The sequence below is a fragment of the Protopterus annectens genome, chromosome 1.part0 (assembly GCF_019279795.1).
Source record: "Protopterus annectens isolate FY-2018-M chromosome 1.part0, PAN1.0, whole genome shotgun sequence".
NCBI lineage: Eukaryota > Metazoa > Chordata > Ceratodontiformes > Protopteridae > Protopterus > Protopterus annectens.
The window spans coordinates 1,281,173,893-1,281,198,182 of NC_056725.1; the positions used below are offsets into that span (position 1 = coordinate 1,281,173,893).

Consider the following 24,290-nt stretch of genomic DNA (forward strand, 5'->3'; position numbering starts at 1 on the left):
AAAAAAATACAAGTCTGTTACACAGTTCACTTGGGAAAAATTCTTAGTTACAAAGTCCATGTCTGGCTTAAGTGGCAAAAAACAGCAGGTATGCGTCCAGAAGTCTGAAATTGTACACAAAATTCCAGGTTACACTCCAGTCAAGTAGCCACCAAGTTCTGATTTATACATCAAACTACAGAACTGCTATGTCCTCCAGTATAACTGTCACTTTGTCTACACCACATATCCTAAATATGCATTGAAGGAGGAACCCCATGTACTAACAATTACACCAGAAGTGCAGAACACCCATCACTCTGGACAGAATCATCTGCTATATTGGTTCAACTGCACCCTTTATGTGTCTGAACTAGGACATTTGATGCAACTGGACTAATGCACTGGGCAAAATAATGTCCCTTTATAAATTGATTTGTACATCATCCCTTAAATTGATGTATTCCTGGCCACTGCTTTAGAACAGTCATCGCAATGTGGTACTCTTTCCAATTCAGAATTTTCAACAAAGTTCAGTTCTAGTTACCAACTACAGTTTGAAAACATCAGATTTTCCACTAAGTCTTGTTTTGTTGTGTCAAGTATGTTTTAATGAATGTTATTTTTGAATGATATAGCAGCACTCTCCTTGCTGTTTATGTACTGTTATAGATCTGTGTTACTCAAGTTTGTACAATTTAGGTCTCTTTAGTCCTCTAACTATGTTTATGGTTTCATTAGTCTAGTCTCTCCATAGTCTTTTGCTACCAGATACTAAATCTATAATGTTTCTTATTATTTTAGCCAGCTTTTGTCCCAGTGTCAGCATCAACAATTTTTTTCCTATTTTGTACATGAGGTCCCCGACCGTATCCTATAACATATGTTCAGTACTGGCTGACTCAGTTAAAAAAGAGCATTCACAAAATATTCTGCTGTACATTGTAGCTGATAACAGCATGAAGTGGAAATTTCCAAAATAAGACTGCCAAAAGCAAGGAAACTCCAGTGGTTTTATATATCAGTATAATACCAATGTGAAGGAAAAACTACAAAAGAAAACTACTAGCTAAAATGGCAGTAATGAAATACCACAAGCAGCACCGTAGTAGCAGCAAAATGAAACCATGAAAATATAATGCCGCATAAAGACTTGTGTAAACTTTGCAATGACTCAGCAAAGACCCAACAGCAAAAGCAGATCCACTGGCAGAGGGGGATAAGAAGCCTGAGCACTGGAAGGGAGCACTTTGTCTCATCAAATGTAATTCTGCAAAAACAGTGAGTAGTTTCCCCGACAGCAGACTTGGGGGCTTCCCCCCCTGCAAAAACAAAATTGTTGAGTTGTTAGTTGAAGGTGGTGTCTGTGAACATTTTTTGTCTTTTTTTTTTTCACCAAAATTATCTTCGATGACTCAACATGAATCCATACTGGTAGTGCTGGCAAATGAAAGGGGAATGAAGAGACTATGCCTGCTTACTTCTCTCTCTCTCAAGGGAAGGGGTAATAGGCATATCTGGGTTGTACGTCCAATGGCAGAATCTGTAGTGTAGACTCTAGTCCTCTTGGGTACTCAGCGCCTTTGAATGTGCATGTCACTTTCAGAAGTAACCAACATGCCCTTGGTAGGGCTCACTGCATGCAGAATATTGTAGTGTGCTTTTGGGCATGCACATTTAGTGTTAGCCCATAAAAACAAGCAAAACTCCAATCCCCGGCATGCAGATGACAGTAATGTACTACTAAATCACTCAAGTCTCATCCCAGTACAAGTGTGCCAAAGGGCTGTCACTCCAGGAATGAAATGGGTTTATGGGACAGCTTTGAGGGAATGTATCCCTGCAAGAAAAAGAAGTAAAAAGTAAAGTCTCCACAGCACTGAAGATTGGTGTGTGCGTGTGTGTGTGTGTGTGTGTGTGTGTGTTATCTACACTGACATATTGTTTCATACAGTCATCTAACTGTACAACTGTCAAGGCAAAGCTCTTCTAACAGCCCTGAGTGGTCTAAACTTCATAAGTACCAATAGCGTATGATTACTGTTTTATAGCATCCTTGTCTCTCAGCACTAAGTTTATAAAGTTAGAGCATTATGTTTGCTCTTTTGTTAGCCTTGTGGGCTGCATTCCTGTTGTGGGCAGTAAGGATACCTTTTAAATCATATGACTTCTAACATCCCATGCTTAATGCAATTATGTAGTTGGGAGCCAGACAGGTGATCGACTGCACTTTGTTCAATGACGCCATGAAATCATTCTTCTGAACACCACTTTCAGCAAACATTGAATCTCACTTTTCCCCTTTTCTGTGCGACTGTGGAATAGGGATAAATAAGTCATAGTGTGTGGGGCCTTTCCCTCACATGGGAAATGCATGAGGTTTTATTCCTCTAAGAAAAAATGCCTAGGTGTTTGCTGAAAGTGGTTTTCAGAGAAAATGTTTTGTTGTAGTGTCTCCTAACATACAGTCCTACTTTCTGCAGTGCTGATGGCAATGTTTTCAGGCACACGGTTTTTATAGTAATTTCCTCATACTCTTCTGTTAAATAAATATGTCTCAACACCAAATGTTTAATGATGTGTACTTGTAAAGATCCTCAAGACTATAAACAAATACTGGGTTATTTATGTACATAACTGACAGGTTCTTAATGCATCGCTTTATCTGTGAGGAGACCCAACTCAGTGGATGAATGATTAGATTCAACAACTTAAGCAATCAAAATTAATCATTTTTTCCTTGGAACCTCTTGTGCTATGGATCCTCTCCAATACTTTGATGTCGCACAATTAATACTCAACCTAGCACCTGTGAAGGCACACTTTTTCCAAATCAAGAAATAACTATGATTTGACACATACACTATTAACAGGTAATACACAAGTATTCACTTGCTTCGCTTACAGGAAACATCATCAACTGAGCAGGACCATCTTTTCCAGAAACCGAACCCTAGGCTAAGACTTCAATTCCCCTGGCCCTATTTCCTGCACTCCCACCTTCCACTTCCTAATGCAGTTCCCTCTCTCAAGGACTTTAAAGTATTTGTAGCCTTACTTATTTAATTCAGCCTGCATGTGCAAGTGTGCACACTTGCACACACACACACACACACACACACACACACACACACACACACACACACACACACACACACACACTAGCATATTACTTCAGGCTATAGTAGTACTGTGTTTAGGAATTCATTCATTTATTAAGGTTTGTCATCATAAAAAAAAAAAAAAACTGGGCCACAAAATATGCATGCTACCTGATGCATATAAAAACAGGTCACTTAGATGCTACACACTGCTGGCAAGTGGAAACAGACCCTCCCAAATTAAGTACATCAATAGGAAACACTCAGTGAAGTGAGGGAGATAGTTCAATATTTAGTTTATGAGTCAGTTTGTTAATTCTTAGTAGCAGCAGCCAGTTTTTCTATACAAGGCCCCCGAAGGAATGATGGAATCAGAAATTCCCTTCTGTCTTTAAAAAGTGACCATCAGCAAGCAACTGACCTGCATTTGTAAGAAGTTCTCTGTATGTTGTATTTTAGATTTGCTCAGCTATCTCAGGGCATCTGTTGCTCATAAAAATTGATTAGTCACTAAAGTGTCATTGGCTTGGTGGTTTCGTAGCTCCCTTACTTCTTATAGTCTGTTACGGGTCACATGCGAAACTGGAGAGGCACCTAAGCTACTTGGAGAAGTGAGGAGTCACTGATAGGGTTATCATGACATAGACCTCTTGTGTTCAGGCTGCTCACTCCGGCATTTGTGTCCACACAGATGTCTTTCGATAAGTATACAGATGTATTACTGCTACAGAGCATGGGCTAAAATTAATTTGCTAAAAGGGCAACTTATGAGCATCAGTTCCACAAGCATTATGTTTTCCTCTATAAGTTAATTTACTCATTTGTTAAACAAATAAGTTGGCCCTTTTCAGCTACTACCCAGGCCAAAAATATAATGGCAATTGCAATGTAGTACAGCTGTGTCACACCATAACTGTACATGTTTGAGTGGTGTAAAAGAACTACCCTTCTGAAATGATTTCCTCTCTTTACTCCCCTGGAAGGACAGGACAGCAAACAGGGGGTGCAAGGGTGGAAATGTTTACAGCAACATTAATCTACTTGAAAATCAATAATTACAGAAAGTGTGACACAATGTGCTATGTTCTTTGTTGTCAATGTTGGAATACTGATCCTTGAGAGGACTCCCAAGCTACTAGTTGAGTGGCAGGCTGTCTACTGGCCCATGGGAAAGCATGTTTTGTAGGACGGCAGTTGCAAACCATCCCCTAGCCCTAGAAGCAGTGGCTAAATGCTAATGTTTAGTAAAGGTGTGGATGGATGTCATTGTGGCAGCTTCCAGAATAGCCTGCCTAGGAACACCTCTAAGAAAAGCAGTAATGGCTGCACAGTGTCTGGTGGGGTGGACCCTTACATGAGTTGGTATTAGCTTACCATGACGGGCATAACAGGTGATGCAGGTGGCTATCCACTTAGAGACAGTCTGCTTGGAGACTGTTTTCCTTTCTCTGCCTTCTGCAAATGCCACCTATAGTTAGTCTGCTCTGTTAGGGAATTTCATCCTCTCCAAGTAATACCTAATCTGTCAGTGTACATCCAGGTAATGCAAGATTTGCTTGGCTTTATTCTGTGGGTTAGGGAAGAGCACTGGAAAATGATAGCATGATTCAAGGAAAGGTCAAACTATGTTGGGCATAAAGGAGGGATTAGTTCTAAGGGTCATCCTGTCCCTATGGAATACAGTGAAGGGTTTCTTGCACATCAGGGCTTGTAGCTCTGGGACTCGTCTGGCTGAAGTGATGGCTATGAGCAGGGTGATCTTCCAAGTGAGCATCTTCAGGGAAGCAAAAGCTCCTGGCTCAAAAGTTAGCAATTTAAGCTTTTCTAAGACATAGTTTAAATCTCAGGCAGAGACAGTGTTTCTCCTGGGAGGCCAAAGATGTATGATCCCTTTAAGGAAACGTTGCAGGTGGAGGTGAGAATAGATGGTGGGGCACGCAAGGCAAGCAGAGATGAACTACTAGAATAAGAAAGTCACTGGTGAAATACTCCTGATGGGTACTCTAATACTTGTTTTATGCCTGCCAGTGCAGGATTTATGTCCTTGTCCTTGTGTCAAAGAGAAAACCTTTTCCATTTAGATAAGTATGATTTTCTGGTGTTTGGTTTTCTTGCCTCTGAGTTTCAGGAGTCTGCAGTGTTTGGGGTCAGAAGCCAATCCTCCAAGCTGTTAGTTTGAGGGTGGTCAAGTGAGGATGAATGACAGACCCCTTTTATCTAGGTAAGTAGGTCTATCACTTTCACTTGTGGGAGAATGTTATCTCCCCTAGCTGAGGGTCAAAAGGAGGGAAAAAGTACAGTTTTGTACCTACCATAAATGTAGATGTCCGATAGGTATGCATCTGCAGTAATCACATATGGGTTTGTCCTGCCTCAGGCAGCCCTTCGGTCGGCCGGATTCCAAAGTCTGGGTCCGGCGTCGGCTGATGTCACACTTTCCCCGACGTCAGAGCGCCTGCGGTATAAAAGCATCAGCCGACGCCATCTTCCTCAGTTTTTCTTGCCCCAGATGCCAGGTGCCCTCTAAGGAAGGCTAAATTTGGAGAGATGCATTTAAAAATCCAAACATGCACAATAATATAAAAACAAATACACCATAATAGATCACCCCAGCTAGCTATAAGAGGGGTAAGTACCCAAGAAATACCACAGAGGGGAAGGAGGGTGGGTAAACCTGACTGCAGATGCATACCTATCGGACATCTACATTTATGGTAGGTACAAAACTGTACTATGTCCTTCAAGGATGCATCTGCAGTCATCACATATGGGTAGAATACCATAGCCAATCTGGGGGTGGAGGAACTATGTAAAGGATGGTGTAGCTAAAATGCCCCGCAGGACTGCCGTAGCAAAGCCTGCTCTGGATCTGGAATATAAAGGTAAATTGTAATGCTTGGCAAATGTATGCATGGAGCTCCATGCAGCAGCTTCTAAAATGTCCTTGGTAGCCACCCCTCTTAAGAAGGCTGTGGAGGTGGCTGTGGCTCTCGTAGAATGAGGTCTAATGTTAGCTGGCACAGTTTTTCCATGAAAGGAGTAACAAAAACGAATGCAATTCCCTATCCATTTTGAAATTGTCTGTTTGGAAAATGCTTTTCCTTGTGTACCAGCAGCATATGCTACCAACAGCTGGTCAGTTTTTCTGTAACCTTTAGTTCTGTCCAAGTAGTAGCGCAACTGTCTGTGTATGTCCAGGGTGTGCAGAAGTTTCTCCCCTTTGTTTTGTGGATTTGGAAAGAAGGTAGGCAAGTGAATAGCTTGATTTAATGAAACCCTGGATACCACCTTTGGCATAAATGTAGGATTGGTTCTCAATGAAACTCTGTCCTGATGAAAAATAAGACATGGCTGTACTGCCATAAGGGCCTGTAACTCAGATACTCTTCTTGCTGAGGTTATGGCCAGAAGGAAAGCAGTCTTCCAAGACAGGAACTGTAGTTCTGCAGATGCTGCTGGTTCAAAGGGAGGCAGTGTTAGTTTTTCCAACACGAAGTTAAGGTCCCAAGTAGGTAGAGGTGGTTTCCTTGGAGGATTGATGTTTTTGATTCCTCTTAGAAACTGTCTTAGGAGAGGATGAGAGAAGACAAGTGGATCAGTATTGTACTCTGCTGAAATTGCTGAAGCATGAATTTTAATGGACGAGTAAGACAGACCATTGTGGAACATTTCTGCCAAGTATTCCAGGATATGTGCCATGTTCATCACTGTCGCATCTAGGCCCTTTGTGGTGTTCCAAATGTGAAATCTTTTCCATTTTGCTGAATATGCCTTTCTTGTGGAAGGCCGGCGAGCTTCCATAATAATATCTTTCACTCTTTGGGATAGCTTGTCCTGAGGAGGAGTCAAGGTATTTTCCAGGCTGTTAGTTGCAAAGTTTTCAGGTTGGAATGCAGAGTTTTGTAATTGTGCTGTGTCAGTAGAAGTGGCCATAGAGGAAGAGGCCATGGTTTCGTGCGTGACAGGCTCTTTAACCGTGGGTACCAGTGCTGTCTTGGCCAGTCCGGAGCTATCAGAATAACTTTTGGCTGCTCTGTCCTGATCTTCAGTAAAACCTTGGTCATTAATGGGAGAGGTGGAAATGCATACACTGTCAGAGTTCTCCAGCTGAAAGAGAGGGCGTCCACTTGTATGTCCTTGAGCAGAATTTCTTCAGTTGATGATTGTGGGAGGAGGCAAAAAGATCTAAGTCCGGCCTCCCCCATGATTGTGTTATCTGTAGAAAGATGTCTGGGTGCAGCATCCATTCGTGTGCATCCATGATATTTCTGCTTAAGCTGTCCACCAGTATATTGGCTTTCCCTGGCACAAACTGGGATTGTAGCTGTATATTGAGTTTCAAGGAAAGTTCCCATAGATTCATTGCCAGCCTGCAAAGAGGATAGGAATGGGTGCCTCCTTGCTTGTTTATGTACCACATAACCGTGGTGTTGTCTGTCGACTGCATGTATCACTGCCAGCATTTCCTTTTGGTTTATGTGCATGCGTAGCTCTTTTTGTGACCATAGACCTTGAATGCATCTGCCCTCCATGTGCGCTCCCCATCCGTGGTCTGAAGCGTCTGTTGTAATGGTTTGGCTGGCTATTGGTTTGCTGAAAGGCAGACCCCTGTTTTACTGGCCTGCTTGAGCCCACCACAGAAATTCCTTTTGAAGGTATGGAATGAATGGTATCAAAGTTTCCAGGCTGTGACTGTGCTGAGTCCATAAACTCCTTAGGTACCATTGTAGTTTCCTCATATGTAGTCTTGCTTGCGGAATCAGAAGGATGCAAGAAGCCATGTAACCCAGGGCCTGCAGGATTTTCCTTGCAGTCAGCTGGGTTTGTCTTGTCAGATTTTTGAAGTAATCTGGTAGTTGATTTTGTTTTTCTTCTGTGAGGAAGGCCATTTGGGTGGTTGTATCTAGATCTACACCCAGAAAGGTTATTCTTTGGGATGGAACAAGTCTTGATTTGTGAAAGTTGACTGTATATCCCAAGGCCTGAAGTAGGTGGATGGCATAATTCAAGTGTTTTACCAAAGTTTGTTGGCTGTCCGCTTGTATAAGGCAGTCATCCAGATATCGGTATATTTGAATCCCCTTAAGTCTGCAGTGTGCAATTACTGATGCCAGGCATTTCGTGAATACTCTGGGCGCAGTAGATAAGCCAAAGGGCAATGCTGAGAATTGATAATGCTCTGACCCTGCAAGAAATCTGAGGTGTCTTCTGCAACTTTGTCTGATAGGGACATGCAGGTATGCCTCCTTGAGGTCTAGAGTTACCAGCCAAGACCCCTTGCCCAGCATGGGAAGGAGCTACTGTAGAGTCAGCATTTTGAACTTTGGCACAATGAGATAAGTATTCAGTGCGGACAAGTCGAGAATAGGCCTCCATTGTTTTTCTTTTCTTGGAACAAGGAATAGTCTGGAATAAAATCCTTGGCCTTGTTCTGAGAGAGGAACCTTTTCTATAGCTTTCATTTGCATTAAGCTGGAAATTTGTTTCAAAGCCTCTGCCCTTTGATTTGGTGGCAGGTCTGGCATGCCCTTTCTTTTTGGTAATGTGTGGAAATGAAACCTGTATCCTTTGTCTATTATTTGCAGTGTCCATTTGTCCCTTGTAATACTGTGCCAATTTTCTGAGAATAAAGAAAGCTTTCCGCCCAAAGGTGCTTCCAATTGAGCCCTGGTTGGCGGTGTCAAAGTAAAGTCATTCAGCCTGTCCTTGTGCAGCAGTTGAAGGTCCTGCATTACCTCTCTGGTTGGGAGGCTGCCATTGATGTCCGCTGTAGGAGCCTCTAGCTTGCCCTCTACCTCTGGCACGCCTGTTCTTGCCTCTCTGAAACCTCTCTGTGTCTGGAAAGGACCAATTCTTGGAAGGCCAATTCCTGCTGAATCTTGGTGGTTGTACTTGGAGAAAATCTTTTGACTGTTTGTACGGACTTTGCCTTTTCTTCAAATTTCTTTAGGACCTCCTGAGCCGTGGAGCCAAATAACTTTTGCTTTTCCAGAGGAGCATCCAGCAGCTTTGCTTTAACATGGTCTGGCAGAGATTGTTCCTTCAGCCAAGCATGCCTACGTATGACTGCGCCAGTCATAGCTGACCTACATGAAGCTTCCAATGCATCATAACCACATTGCAAAAAATGGTTGCTAACCTGTTGTGAGTTATGTACCAGATCCTGAAGTGACTTGCGGTCAAGGGGGTCAGGTGAAGACAGTTTTTTATGCAATTCATCTAACAAATACTCTTGGTACTGTATCATATGAAATTGACAATTTAATGCCCTCATAGAAAGAGTAGCAGAAGTATACACTTTTTTACCCCATCTCTCTAAAGCTCTGGACTCCCTTTCAGAGGGGAGAGGATTTTTAACAGTGGCAGCTGCAACCCCTTTAGGGCCCTGGGAAATAGTTTCAGGATCAGCAGAGTGGGCCTTGTAAAGGTAAAGATGTGAGTCCGGGACCCTGTAGTACCTATCGGGTTTGGCAGGAGCCGGAGGGAGAGAATCAGGGGTAGTGCTAGAAGCAGAGTACACATCATCAATGACATTCAAAACAGGAGGAATAGCTAAATGTCTATGCTGAGGCAAATGTAAAAAGGTCCTTAATCTTTTCCTGGAATCAGAGAATTCCTGGCCCTGCCATTGGAAATGCTCTCTCATGGTGTGTAGTGTCTCCCCAAAGGAAAACTCTTCAGGAGGGGAGGCCGAGGGAATAGATTCCTCTGCATCAGAATCCTCGTAGGCTGAAAAAGCCTCCTCCTGGAGGTCCGAGAGAGTAGAGCCATCAGAGGCCTCATCTGAGGAGTGGGGATCAGAGGGCTCAACCCTGGGCCTTTTGTCTGGAGGAGGTTGAGAGCCCCTGTCCAGATGAGGTTGAGAGCCCCTAATTAAGGAGATAAGATCCTCTGCTAAGCTTAGAATCTGTGAACCAGTAGAGGGTCCCTGAGGATAACCTTGGGAGGCAAAGCTTTTGAGAGTTTATCAGCTTTAGCCCTGGAGAATGCCTTAATGGACATGGATGCAGGAGGCCTGGCTGCACCACGTGCTGGTGTAGATTGTCTAAAGGAATGGTGTCGGAAGGTTCCAGGACACCAGTTTCTGTTGGAAATTCAATAACCAACTCAGCCAGGGCCTCCGGGACCGAGGTAGTCGGTTGAGCGGTTTCGGTAATTGGAAGTACCAAGGACTCGGTTTCAGCCGAGACCGAGACACTCGCGGTAGGCCTGGCCGTGGTTTCAGCCGAAACTGCGGCCCGCATGTGTCAGTCCTTGTCCTTCCGTTTCTTAACTAAATGAGAAGTCGGAGTCTCCGACAGCATCTTATACGAAAAACTAGCCCCAAAAAATTCCTCTGCAAACTCCGCCCGACGTCTAAGAGTGCGTCGGTTGAAGGAAGCACAGGCTGAACAGGCTGAGACGTCGTGGTCTGGGCCTAGGCAGGAGAGGCAGTAAGAGTGGAAATCCTTATGAGGTATTTGTTTCCCACAAGTTAAACAATTATTAACTTTATCTGACATCGGCTGAGGCAAGAAAGAGTCCCCAACGGGGTACTTAGCTTTTTGAAGTCTTCGGTAGCTGAATTACAGGAGCTGGCCGACCGGCACTTGCGAACTGCTTCTGCTTCGGGCACCACACGGCAAGAAAGACTGGGGAAGATGGCGTCAGCTAATGCTTTAATACCCCAGGCGCTCTGATGTCGGGGAAAGTGCGACATCAGCCGACGCCGGACCCAGACTTTGGAATCCGGCCGACCGAAGGGCTGCCTGAGGCAGGACAACCCATATGTGATGACTGCAGATGCATCCTTGAAGGACATCCAATGTTACCTTAGCCAGACGCGGCCTATGAGCATCATGATCAGCCTGTCTGACCTCACCTTGATCAGCACCCTAGGAATCAGGGAAATGGTGGGAAGGCATTAAAAGAAAAAAAAAAAAAAAGTCCTGTCCATTTGAATGAGAAGGTGTCTGCTCTCCACGTCTCTTGTCCATTGAGTTCTAGAGCAAAAACTTTGAAGTTGTCTGTTCTAGTCAGAGGCAAAAAGATCTGTACTGGGCTGTCCCCACTGATGGGTGATGTCCAAGAAGGTCTCCCCTTTTAGCAACAATCTGTTGCGGTCCAGAATACCCCTGTTCAAGAATTTGCTCTGGCCTAGGATGTAAGATGCTATCAATGCTATACTGCACACGGAGTAGAAATGAGTTCCCCCTTACTTGTTTACATACCACATTACAGCAGTGCCGTCTGTCCAAATTTGCTCCTGGGGATGGGATGCTTTGAAAAGCTTTCAGAGCTAGAAAGACTGACAGCAATTCCTTCTGGTTTATGTGAAGTTTTCTTTGTTGCGGAGTCCAGGCATTTTGTACCTTCTTGGGTCCTAAGTGTGCTCCCATGGTTACTATGAAACTGTCTGTAGTTATGGTCTTGTCTGTCTCTGGTAGAGAGGAGTTTGCATCTAGATTAAGCTTGATGGTGTCCTTTCAACAAAGAATTTACCTTTTCAAGAATGATAGAGGAGGCAGCAGGGTTTCCAGGGACTGGAAGTGATGTTCCCAAGTGCTTTTCAGGAAACATGGACATTTTCTCATGTGTAATTTTGCCAGGTGGATCATAAGGATGCATGATGCCATGAAACTCAAGGTCCTTGGATAGTCCCTTGCTGTGATTGCCTTCCATAGAAGTAGGCTGAGCACATAATCTGTCAGAAAGGCATCTTGCCTTCAGGTTAGAAGGCTTGGTGTTGTATAGAGTCTATCACATCACTCAAAGAGAATTCTTGTCTCGGACTTGCAGAAATTAAGGGTGAGATCTACCGTCTGAAAGCAGTCCATGGTAGTCTGTAAGATTGTTTGAAGTTCCAGGATGTTTTTCCATGGAAGAGATGATCGTCTAAGTAGGGGTAAATGTGCACTCCTAGTGTTCAGCAACATGCTATAGCTGTGGCTAGACATTTGGTGAAAACCTTGGGTGAAGTGGATAAACCAAATGGCAAAGCATAGAATTGGCAGCGCATACCTGATGCTACAAATATAAGATATCTCCTGTGTTCAGATCTACTGTGACCATCTAAGCTCCTGGAAAAACCATGGGCAGCAGTTTCTAAGAGTCCACCAACAAACGATAAACAGTTCCAAACTCAAAAAATAAGAAAAGCGAATGCAGTACCAGATCGCAGAACTGTTTTTATTATTAAAACAAATAAGAGTTCCTAATACATTAAGCTCAGGATGAAAGCGCTTATTTGTTTTAATAATAAAAACAATTGTGCGATCTGGTACTAAATTCACTTTTCTTATTTTTTGAGTTTCTAAGAGTCAACATTTTGAATTTGGGAATGACTAGGAACTTGATTAAATTTGAGAGGTCTGAAACTGACCTCCAAGTTCCTTCCTTTCTTGGGACTAGAAAAATCCTGGAATAGCACCATGTTGCCTCCTCCCCAGCAGGGACTAGTTGAAAAGATCCCCATTGCAACAGTTCTTGCAAGATGGGGGGGGGGGATAGCTTACTGGTCTTTTGGAAGCTTTAGCATTGCTACGAAGGGAGGCCTTTCTCTGAATTTAACCTTTTTCTATGATGTACAATACCCAGAGATCTGAGGTGAGTTTCCACTGATTTAGAAAGGAACAGAGTATTGCTGCTAGTGTAGAATGGGTTATTAGGGAGGGGGAGAGCTGAGCATAGTTACAGCCATTCTCCTGGAGGATAAACTCTGGGACAGACCCAGATCTAGAGCACTGTCAGGTTGCTATCTCCTGGATTGCCTAGGCTTTTTTGATCTGTTTGGCCTCCCCTTATCTTGCCTAGTGGGTAGAGGCCAAGGCTTAGAAGGATAATTCCTATTACATCTTAGGGTTGAAGATAAACAAAATTCTTTCACAGTTTTCACTTGCTTCCCTTTGTTACCTAATTTCTCAAAAAAATCTTCTCTGTAGGAGACCAAAACAGGAATTCTTTACTCAATAAAGTATCCAAGGGTTCGACCTTAACTTGGTCAAAAAGGATTGGGTCCTCAACCAAGCAGGCCTGTGGATAACAGAGCTGGTAGCAGCTACTCTGCAATGACAAATCTAAAGTGTCATTACCACACTACAGAGAATGTCTGGAAACCTGGAGTGCTGCTCTAGCTATGTCCTGTATGTCCCTTAGTAATACATTATCTGTAATGTCCTCTGCTTTGGTAATTATTTATTCTTGCAAGAATGTATTTTAACATGTGAAACTAGCAATTGAGGGCCCTCATAGAGAAGACAATGTGCAAGTGTTTTTCCCCAAACCTGTCTAGTAGTCTACCTTCCCTGTTATTAGGTAGGGAATGACAGGCTTAGGTGCAACTTTAGTGGCTTCAGTAGACACTACAGATGGATCAGCTTGTGACTTCTTGCAGAGGTGTTTGAGAATGTCAAGCACTCTATGGCTTCCTTGGAGAGATTGGAAAGAAAGTCTGGGTGTTATGAGATTTCTTCAAAGACATCATCTAATACTTCAGGGAATGGTGGGATAGACAGTGGTCTGGGGACAATAAGCTTAGAAGCTGCCTATAACGGGAGTGGGCCTGATGGAATTACTTGCTTTTTCACTGAAAAGCCTCTTTCATCTTATGTAATGTAACCCAAAAGATAAATCCTCTGTAGAAGAAGAAGAAGCAGAGAAAAGGGTGTTGTCTGAGTCAGAATCATGACAGAATAAAGGGGGAGTTGCTCAGAATAAGACAACTGTTCCTCACCCTCAGATCCTGAAGAATGAGACTCTTCTTGAAAGCAGACATTTCTTGGTCTTTTGGAAGAGGCTACAGGGGTAGTCTGTAGTCCCTGACTGGTCTCCGTAGATTTCATAAAGGTCATGAATTCGTGGGCAATTTTAAGGAGGTTCTGAGTTTCAACCTGGGTAGTAATAGCCGAATGACTAGGGCATAGGCTAAATTAGGTTGAATGGTCTACATATCCATTTAGCAAGACAGTACTCGGTACATGGTCGGGTGACCATGGCCCCATCCAGGTTAATGGTGTGTGTTCCTGCAGAACAATCATGGAAGATGAACCATCTCCCTAGGTAACCAACATTCAAAAGTTGGAAGCTGAGGCCTGCTGAGTAACCTCAGATGCAACCAACATAGACGTTGGAGTTAGCAAGGTTGAATGGCCGGATGCCATCGTGGCCACCCAAGGAATTTCATTTGAGGGCCCGGGCCTGGTACTCGCCACACCTGGGGCCCACAAAAGCACCTCACCAGAGTCATCAGTTGACTTAGATGCAGACAGATCCCCAATGACTGCAGAGTCCTTTTCTTTCTGATTGTTTGCCTTTTTGTTTCTTTGGTAAAGTAGCAGTATAAGATGAAGAAGGAGAAGAAGTGGCAGGAACCAGGTCCAAGGACCATGTGTGTCACAAGGACATTTGGCCCTACATTTAAGTGTCTTAGCTCTAAATCTAACACAATTCTGACAAGTGTAAATGTGCTGAGGCCCCAAACAAAACAGACAAAAATAATGAAAGTATTTATGCGGGATTTTTTCCCCACACTTCAAGCAGATAACACAATTTTTTGAACATTAATCAGAAAAAATAATTCTCCAGTGGGGAACTTATCTGAAATTCATTTGTAGAAACTCTGGAGAAAAATGAAGTAGACAATGAACTGCAAGGACTTGATGCACACAGAAGCACATCAGACTCCGTCATTGCTTCTGCACGGCTAGAAAGAACTGAAGATGGAGTAGATGTATGCCCTTCTTATACCTTGACATCTGAACATTAGCCACTGGATATCCTTTGGTTATGGATGATGAAAAGAGTCTGCAAATTAGGCCAGTTGCATGCTTGTGTGTGTCAGGAAAACCCAAGAATCAATACTGCAACACTGACTACGAAGAGCATATGTGGATACTTCAGAGTAGCCAATCAACGAGCATATTTTGGAGAAACTGAAGTAATTTCACATAGACATGGGGAAAACAAGAAAGCACCACACAAAAAGTGAACAGAGATAGGACTGAACCCTGGAGGTATGAGGCAGAGATCTTAAGGTGTCAGAAAGAAAAAAAGAAAAAATATTATGTAGACCATAGATACAGAAAGGACATTCTTTTAAGCAGTCGACCCTCACTATCTACTTGTCCATCCACTACCACGACTACTCACACACTATTACTATTACCCTGAAAGGTAGATCTTTTTATGAGACTTCAGTATTTTACCCATTTAGGGGCCATTTAGGGGGTGGTAGCACACTTTAATCAGAATGAAACAAAAGCCAGGTTATGCAAAGTAGGGATCCCACAAAAATTGCATTCAGTATTTTGCCCATAGGTTCATACATTTAGATGTCAATGAAACTGAAGTACAGGGATACCGTCTATGTACGATGCTTAAATGCGTCATCCAAGTTGGTAGAGAGTGATAAATGGCAAGAGTTTATGCACTTTATTCTAATATTGTATTTTATTGAAGTTGTTTATATATTCAAATATAATAGATGCTGCATTCAGTCTCCCTGTTACAGCAGGCAGCCATCAGGAGCAAATAACTAAAGAATGCCAGCAGGAAAACAAAGGCGATAAGTTGTTTTTAAACATATTTGCCAGTAGCAGCAGTGTTAACTAGTATGCAACTCAAGAAAGCAAAACAGTCAGCTTTAGTATTTTATTTCATTTTAGTTTGTTAGCCAGCACAGGGCCTTGAACTATGCATTTTCATGCTCATCCCAGGAAGACAGAGGTAATGGACTGATAACAGATTACAAGGTAGTTTCAGCAATGTTATAACAGCTTCCCAGTTAGTATATCAAATTGTTAAAATGCCCAAAATCTATTTCAGACGTCAGTAAAACAATATGAAGAACATCCATAAAATAAAATAACTCAGACAGACAGATTTGATTTACAGTAAGAAAAACTGGCACAGTCAAAGCAGTATGTTTATTGGCTTTCTACTGGAACTGCAAGACCCAGGACTACAAATACTTGTTCTTTCGGCTTTTCCAGGTTAGGGGTCGCCACAGCGGAACTCCGGTTCGCTAATAATTGGAAGTAGATTTTTACGGTGCCGAGGTGCCAGCCCGACGCCCAATCTTCAAAGGCATGCCCATTCAAACATGTCTTTCGAATGCCACTCGACCACAGGGAGGATATGCAGACTCCACATAGAAGGCGCTCCAGCTGAGAATCGAATGGGAGAACCTCTTGCTGTGAGGCAACAATGCTACCATTGCACCAACAGTTAAAAAATTAAACTGCATTTTCTACAAACAAGTGACTTCTGAAATTCACTGTTTACATCTTTAAAGCACCTTTGCATGAGGGGGTTTCACTCCCTTGTACCCACTACTATTTACTTACAAAAGTATATGAGGGAAATGCAGTTTTCAGCCTTAAGGGTAGTGGACACTTTCCTTACGTACGTACAAAACAAAGAAAAAGGAAACCCTGTTGTATTTGATTCAGCTAAACTCCAGCACAGGATTTAATATGGGCCCTGCTGGGGGAAAATCCATGTTTCCTCACTCTGTCTTCATCACTGAATAGAGATTTGGCAGATTGTCTCCATGATTCAGTTACAATCCACTTCATAAAACAGACTACAAACATGTGTATATGTATATACATTTTTAAAAAGATACACATATATGTGTAAACATTTTAAGATTACTGCACCTCAGAAAAGGAAGAAATATATTGCACATTCACAGTTAGTATGTACTTCCCTTTATTCTTACCAACTGTCACCATTTAAAAGATAGCAGTTAAGATCCTAGGACGTACAGTGGGTATGTGTACCAGTGTACAACTTTTATATGGAAAGAACATTTGTTATAACAAAACAACAAAATAATGCAGAAGCAGTTCTTATGGCAACTGTCAGCAGAGTGCAAGGTGAGGTGTCTATTTTAATGTGAGGAAGAATACTGTCACAGAAAGTTTTACTTAAAACAGTGATATGACTTGTGCTCTGTTGCTGTGTCTTTCGGCTTTTCCCAGTTAGGGGTCGCCACAGCAGAACTCCGGTCCGCTAATGATTGGTAGTTGATTTTTACATGCCGAGTTACCAGCCCTGATGCACAACCTTCAATGAAGGTACGCCCATTCACACATGTCTCCATGCAGAAGACGCTCTAGCTGAGAATCGAACCGGACAGCGTCTTACTGTGAGGCGACAACGCTACCGCAGCACCACTACCGCAGGTTGATTATGCTCTCATCTATCAAAATTACTTACTTTTGTTTTGCCTGCATCTTTTAAGAACTACAGACAACTGCATAAGCAAATGCACAAAGAAGATTTAAGAACATTCCACATGAACCCACAAGTACAAAAGTACAGATCATGGAAGGCTGCCTGCACTGCACGATTCCACCAGGCAGCTGTGATTCCTCTGCTCATCTCCATTTTGACAAAGGAAGAATAGTTATGTCCTGGCATTAAAGCTTCTGGAGGAGCCCACAGACACTGCTGCTAAACCGCATCTAGTACTATCGCTGTCCTTTGATGCATAATGCAAACTCTTCAGTTAGATTACATCTAACTCCAGAGCTGCAGCAAGGGGATATAGTCTGCACAACAACTTCCAGTTTACCCCCCCCCCCACCACCACCACCACCACTGTCTGTAAATAATTGAAGTAGTTTAATGACAGCTTGTAAACTATCAAAAGTCTTAAGATAACCAGTAACAATAATGATAATTATTACTTTAATAAACCTAATAATTTGTTGCTGCCTTATTGCAAATAACATTTGAACTAATGTACAAAAGTTTTCACCATGTTTCTTCAACAGTTGAAGTTACAAAGATGGCATGGTAAAATGATACAGCTGGTTAAGGTTTTCTCCTCTCATTTACAAGGTACAAGGTTCGAGCCTGACCTCCGGCACCAATGCCTTTGTGGATTTTACATGTTCTCCTTGTGTCTCTGTGGGTTTCCTCTCACATTCCAAAAGCATCCTAGGTGTTTCCACCTCAAACTCATCCAAGAAGGGAGTTTTGGGCAGCGGCACAGACTCTAAACATGCGTTTCTTGAGAATAGATGTACAGACCAACCATTTTTAGGCATCAACTGTTGTGCTCAATATCCTCTAATTTGGAAAACATGGATCACAGACTGTTCACCACATCGGGGCTAGCCACTCAATGGTGTTATAACAGACTCTAGTCGTACTGGTCACGATGACTTATGTCACCAAAAATGTGCGTTGGTATTTGTCAGTATTAACATGGTCAAGGACCCAGTTTACTCTACACCAGGGACCCATGCTAATGGTGAAAGAGGTCTATGTGCTCTATTGGCCAGTGCGTGTGCCAACCATAAAACCCAGTAGGTCTGGGTGAATAAGACACTAGTTGACTGGTGTTTAGTTGCCCAGCTTGGGTTACCCATTATGTCCAGCTTTCACTTAAGAGCTATCACAATCAGTCTGCCAGTCATGAACTAGGGATTGGTACACTCAGTATAGATTCACTGACAGGAACCAGTTTGGAAGTAGATGACATAAATAAGGAGGAGGCTGGACATCCTATGTATCCAGGAGACAAGATGGAAGGGGAATGCAGTAAACCACTTGGCTTGGGATCCAGAGTCTACTACTGTGGGGAGGGAAAATTAGAAATAGTGTAAGAATTGTGGTGGGGGAAAGCTTTAGAAGACAGTGAGGGATGTCATCAGTATTAGTGACAGACTCATGGCAATCAGACTTCAGTGTGAGAATAGGACAGTATTTATAATCTCAGCCTGTGCCCCACAGCAGGGCTGTGGAAACAATGAAGAGTTCATTCAAGCAGCAGTTACAGGATCTACAAGATAAAGCAAGACGACATGAGTCAGTGTTGATAACGGGGAACCTAAATACACATAACGGGACAGACGGAAAAGGATACGAGGACTGCCTGGGTCCACATGGATTGGGCAACAAGAATAAAGGAGGAGGGGCCATTCTAGACTTCTGTCTGGCAAATGGCTTGATGGTGACCAACACATGGTTCAGCAAGTGAGAACTTCACATACAAAAGTGCCCAACTTGTAACTCTGGTATAGTTTTCTTCTAGTAAGGAAAGGGCAGCGGGGTAGAATCAGAGATTGCAAGGTCATCCCCAGTGAAATAGTCAGACCGCAGCATAAACCACTGGTTGCCACACTCGTCTGCAAGCACTGGTTAGAGAAGGCTCTAAGGTCAGCAGAGATTAGGCTGAAGACATAGAGGTTGACTGGAAAAAAAAGTACAGGAATTCAAGGAAATACTTAGGGCTCACACACCTCCGAAAGACAAAATAGGTGGATTTGAAGAAGAATGGCAACTTCTCACAACAGCATGTGTGTGGACAATGTAACATATATATGACTGAGCTAGTATGGAAATAAGGTACATAAGGAAAGCTGGTGGTGGAATCCAGAGGTCCATGAAGTCATCAAAAGAAAGGAGTACAGGAGAAAGTGGGAGACTAACAAAGGATACAAGAGTGCAGTTGCAATAGCAAAGAATAAGGCATCAATGGCACTATCAGCTCCTGGAAATTACTTGGTAGATGGCTCAAAGAAACTCTTATCAGGTTGCAAGGCAAAGACAAAGATGAAGAAGATAGTCATCAGACACTCTTCATAAGGGATGCCAACAACAAACTTTTCACCAGTCCACAGGACATCAAAGGCAGATGGAAGAACTAAATGAAGAAAACCCGACAAGTTGTACTGCCCCAGACACTGCCTGCGATGAACAAAGAAGAGCAACCCACCATCAAAGTAGGAACAGGACTAAGAAAAATGAAGTCAAGGAACAAAGCAGGCTCAAATGAGGTCACAGTGGGTGTGACTGAGATGTTGAATTTGCTAATGGAGAAATGACTCCTGTGGTTATTCATAGCAGAATGGAGAGAGGAAGAGAGTTGTATCACAGATGAACAGAGAATAAGCATACTGGTGCCAGTGCACAACAAGAAAAGCGACATTCAAACTGTGTGCAGTGTAGAGGTATCAACACTGCCTGCAACTTCTGAAGAGAGTGACTGATAAATACATAATGTAGTAGAAAAACAAATACAATGTGCAAGAGAAAGTAAAATGTGCGATGAGCAGTTTGGTTTATGATCAGTGTGCAGCACAACCACAAAAAACATTTCCAAGACCACCACTGAACTAGAAGTTTAAATGTCCAACACTTAAACTTGTTAATCACAAAGTTCATATTCTTTAAAAGAAAGATGTGTGGCAAAGGCTTGCAGGGATAAAGCACTCATTTAAGGAGCTGCTTAAACACATTCCTGCCCTTTACAAGGTCTCAATGGACAGAGAAAGCGAATAATCATCAAGGCCCAAATTATACTGGTGCCTTTGATATGGTCGGATGAACAGCAACAAGAACAGCTGAGGCAGCACTGGGTGTCACTAAATGGAGACTCTTTTACACACGGCATCGCAAGTCCACCTGGGTGAAGGCCTACTGACACCTACAACAAATGATAACACCATCTGCTGAAATGAAAGGGTTTACAGCAGCAGTTAAGCTCTGAAATGGTTCAGGCTTGTCATTCCAAATGACAGGGATTTCCCTTGACCTGTACTAGGAGGGATTCCTTTATTACTAGGGACCTGACACCTTGAAATTGCATCCACCTTAGCTATCACTAAGTGAAAAATTAGTTTTGCTCATAGAACAAAGTATGCTAAAAATTAAGCAAAGATGGGAATGGAGAAAGGAGGTTTTAAAATAGGGATGACTGCATGCATGGACATAGAGAATAGTCAAGGGTGGGAGGCTGGAACTTATCAGAAAAATTTTGCAAAGGAGCCAATGAATATGGAGGGAAAAGTTATAGAGTTAGATGATGCCAACTGGAAATTTGGACTGCAGGTTCGAGGCTGCCTTCTTTACCAGCAATTAATAGCAGAATGTAGGCAAACAGAAACAGATAAGGAAGTGCTAAGTGGAAGAACAGTGCTGGTAAAGCTTTTAACTGAGTCTAGAATGGAAGCTGCTGTTAAAAAAGATAACTGGTAGGGAATATAAAAGACACGAGTCAACCAGAAAAGGTTATAAAATACAGAGGACAGAGAACTGAAAGGTGATGACCAAAGCAATAGTGGGAAGACATCTATGTGTTTCATAAGATAAAGTTATGTATTTTTGTATGGCAGCATTTGCAGAGATATTTTTATATCCAAAGAAGACTTCAGCAAATTGTTCCTGGGGGAGAAAAATGCTGGAGGTGTGACGGGAAAGGGAGAGATATTAGGAACATATTTTTGAGACTGTAATGAGTTGACAGATTTTAAAAATTTCCTACAGAGTACTTTCTCAGAAATGTTCAGGGATCAAGTGATTGTAACTAAGGAAATAGTTCTTTTGAGCTTGGACAAGGGATCTGAATTTCCTAGACACAGTAAGACTTTGCTAACTTTAATGCTATTGTATGGCAAAAAATAAATAAATTACTAGAAAATGGAAATCAAAATCTAAGCCTACCATAACCAAAGTATCAAATATTGTAAAGGTAAAAGAGACAAAAGATCTAGAGGTGGGATCTTTAGAAAGGGGAAGGAGCAAATTACACCAAAATAAATGGACTACGAAAGAAGAATAAATGCTGAGTAATGATCAGGATGATGACTTTTAATAGAATGCTGGATTTGAGCAATTTATATAATGTTGGAGTGAATGATAACTGTTGTACAATGGATAAAGCTAATAACAAATGAAAAATATGTTCAATGGTTTGTTTTATTTTCCACAACTATATGTGAATCCAAGTCATTGTTTAATTTAATAAAGGTGTTTATAAAAAAAAATGCTATATCTTTCTTCTCCAAACAGTGCAATGACGCATGGAATCAGCAGAACTAGTTAGAAGGTTTTAGGGAATCTTTCTTATTTTTGTATGGTGAACAGTGAAATCCCCTTTGCACAGATAAACTGAGCAGAAGAGAATAGATAACTGCCAGAAATGCACAGCACCTCAGCACAGGGCTAAAGTATCATGCCCTATTGCTTGCTGAGGTTCCACAAAACAGAATGGCATGTTCAAGTCTTCCAGGATGAAACCTATTGAGAGTGACGCCCATGGCCTTCTGCCAGATACATACTACATGTAAGTATAGAGGTAAAACAGCATGCCACCATATTATGAGATCACATAGTAGATTGGTTGTCCTGTTAAATTAGGAAGAACACGGAATGCAGCTCTCCCCTTGCCTTAACAGCCAGGAATCAACTCATAACTCAGCTGGATGACGTACAGTCCCCTTCCCAGGAAGAAACATGGCCCTAGAAAAACAGTACAGGTGAGGTGAGCCCTCCACCACACCACTGACACATCTGCTGATACAAAATACACTCAGTTTAGCTGCAGAAAAGGAAAGTCAATCTGGAAACAGGTGAAGACAGTCACCACTCAAGAGCCCAACAACATAAGTAACTGGAACATCTACAGTCTCGGGTATTAAAATGGCACCGTTAACAGCATGCTACCTATTATGCCCAGATGTCAGAGGAGGGACTGCGACTGGGACCACTGCACAATGTTTTTACAAGGCTGCCAAATTCATGACTTCAAGGGCCCTCTCTTTGGGCAGGGAAACCGCACATTGGTAAAGATGCATGTAGAAAAGCAGCCCACTAAGATGTAATTATTTGGTCACCTCCATGTACTGCCACCGCAGAAACACACACTCCAAGAATGCTAACGAGGTTTTCCATGAAGGGGTTTAGTAGCAAGTAGTCATCCAGACAGGGAAACACATGGAAATCTTTTTCATACAAAGCTTTGTCTATCACAGCAAACACCCTGTTAAACTCTCTGCACACAGACAAAAGACTAAACTACATCACCTTAAGCTGGAAGCAATGCCCATCCACAGTGAACTGAAGGAATCTCCTGGACAGACCCCAGACAGCAAACCATCAAAATGAATCAAGTATTTTCACAGTCACCATCCGGGTATTTTGCAGCAGCCAGGGACACAACACCAAGGCAGTCACCATCCAGCAAATAATGATGATGTCACTGATGTCCAAAATGGAAGAGAAGCGGACCTTCTCCTTTACAGCCAGAAAGAGCCCTTGCTTTGTTTTGAATGATGGACAGCCCTTTCAGGAGTGGTCTGCATAGTGCGTTTATTTGTGTGCATGTGCACCTCAACAAGATAAGGCTACTGTATTCTATATATCACACTACTTTCTTCTTCTTGATTGATATCTCTGCCATGTCAGTAAACAAGTTAGACACATCTATGCACGTCTCCTGCTTGTCTTTATCTGAATTTTATTTTTATTTTTTTTTGAGATTTGTTAACCAGAGTGCAGCACTGAAATCAATGGACCATTTTCAGGTTCAGCCTGGAAAAATGACAAAATTACAATGCAGACTGGTTGTGGCATGGCCGCACAAGGAAAGTGCAGTGTTCAGCTGAATCATCGACAATTGTAGAAAATATTGCTAGTAATACTGTGACCTGACTTACAGTACTTTCATGTCTTTGGGTACAGGGAAAAAATGGAAGCCACAGTGTGAATAAAAAAAGCCAAATTTCTCTACAAAGAAAGCACGATACATCTACAAGAAATCAATGGAAGCCACAGAGAGTTTGCAGGAACTGCAGCAAGATTCACTGTCATCACTGGAAGTGAAAATCAACCAAATGCATGCTGAGATTTTTAAGATCAGTAACACTTTAGCTGATTGCATTAGCACTAATCAGCAGATGGAAAAATCTGTGTCTAGCCAATGATCATCAAACAAAGAAACTCCTGGAGATGCAATTAGCCTAAAATTAATTACAGAAGAAAGGTGAAAAAATGGAAGACATATCAACAAGAGAAAATACATGTCTTACAGCAATACCAGAACAGGCATAGGGAAAGAACTGTGCTGAATTCATGAAGAGGTGCATCGAGAATGGACAAATATCACATCAGAATCCATACACACAGACAGGGCACACTGGGTTAATTTACCACATCAGGGCACCAGAATGTTGCCAAGAACAATACTGGTTAATGCTGACTCATGCACAAAATGAGCAAATTATCTTCCTACTGCAGAAAAAGGAACAATGTATAAAACTGGAGAGAGTAGGATTTAACAGAGAATGACTATTCAGTACAGACAAGGGATAAAATAAACTCCTTTATCTCTTCTATAAATAAGTGCAGGGAGATGAATCTGGATTTGAAGCTGTTATAAGCCAGCACAGTTAAGGATATTATTTCGCCGGGTGCTAAAACCTATCCAGACCCTGGTTA

General features: G+C 42.3%; 1 protein-coding gene across 1 annotated transcript in view; it reads right to left on the minus strand.

Moving 5' to 3' along the window:
- Nucleotides 1–24,290, minus strand: part of MALT1 (MALT1 paracaspase) — a gene marked incomplete in the record, with an annotated part of 841,583 nt that overhangs the window by 596,306 nt on the left and 220,987 nt on the right.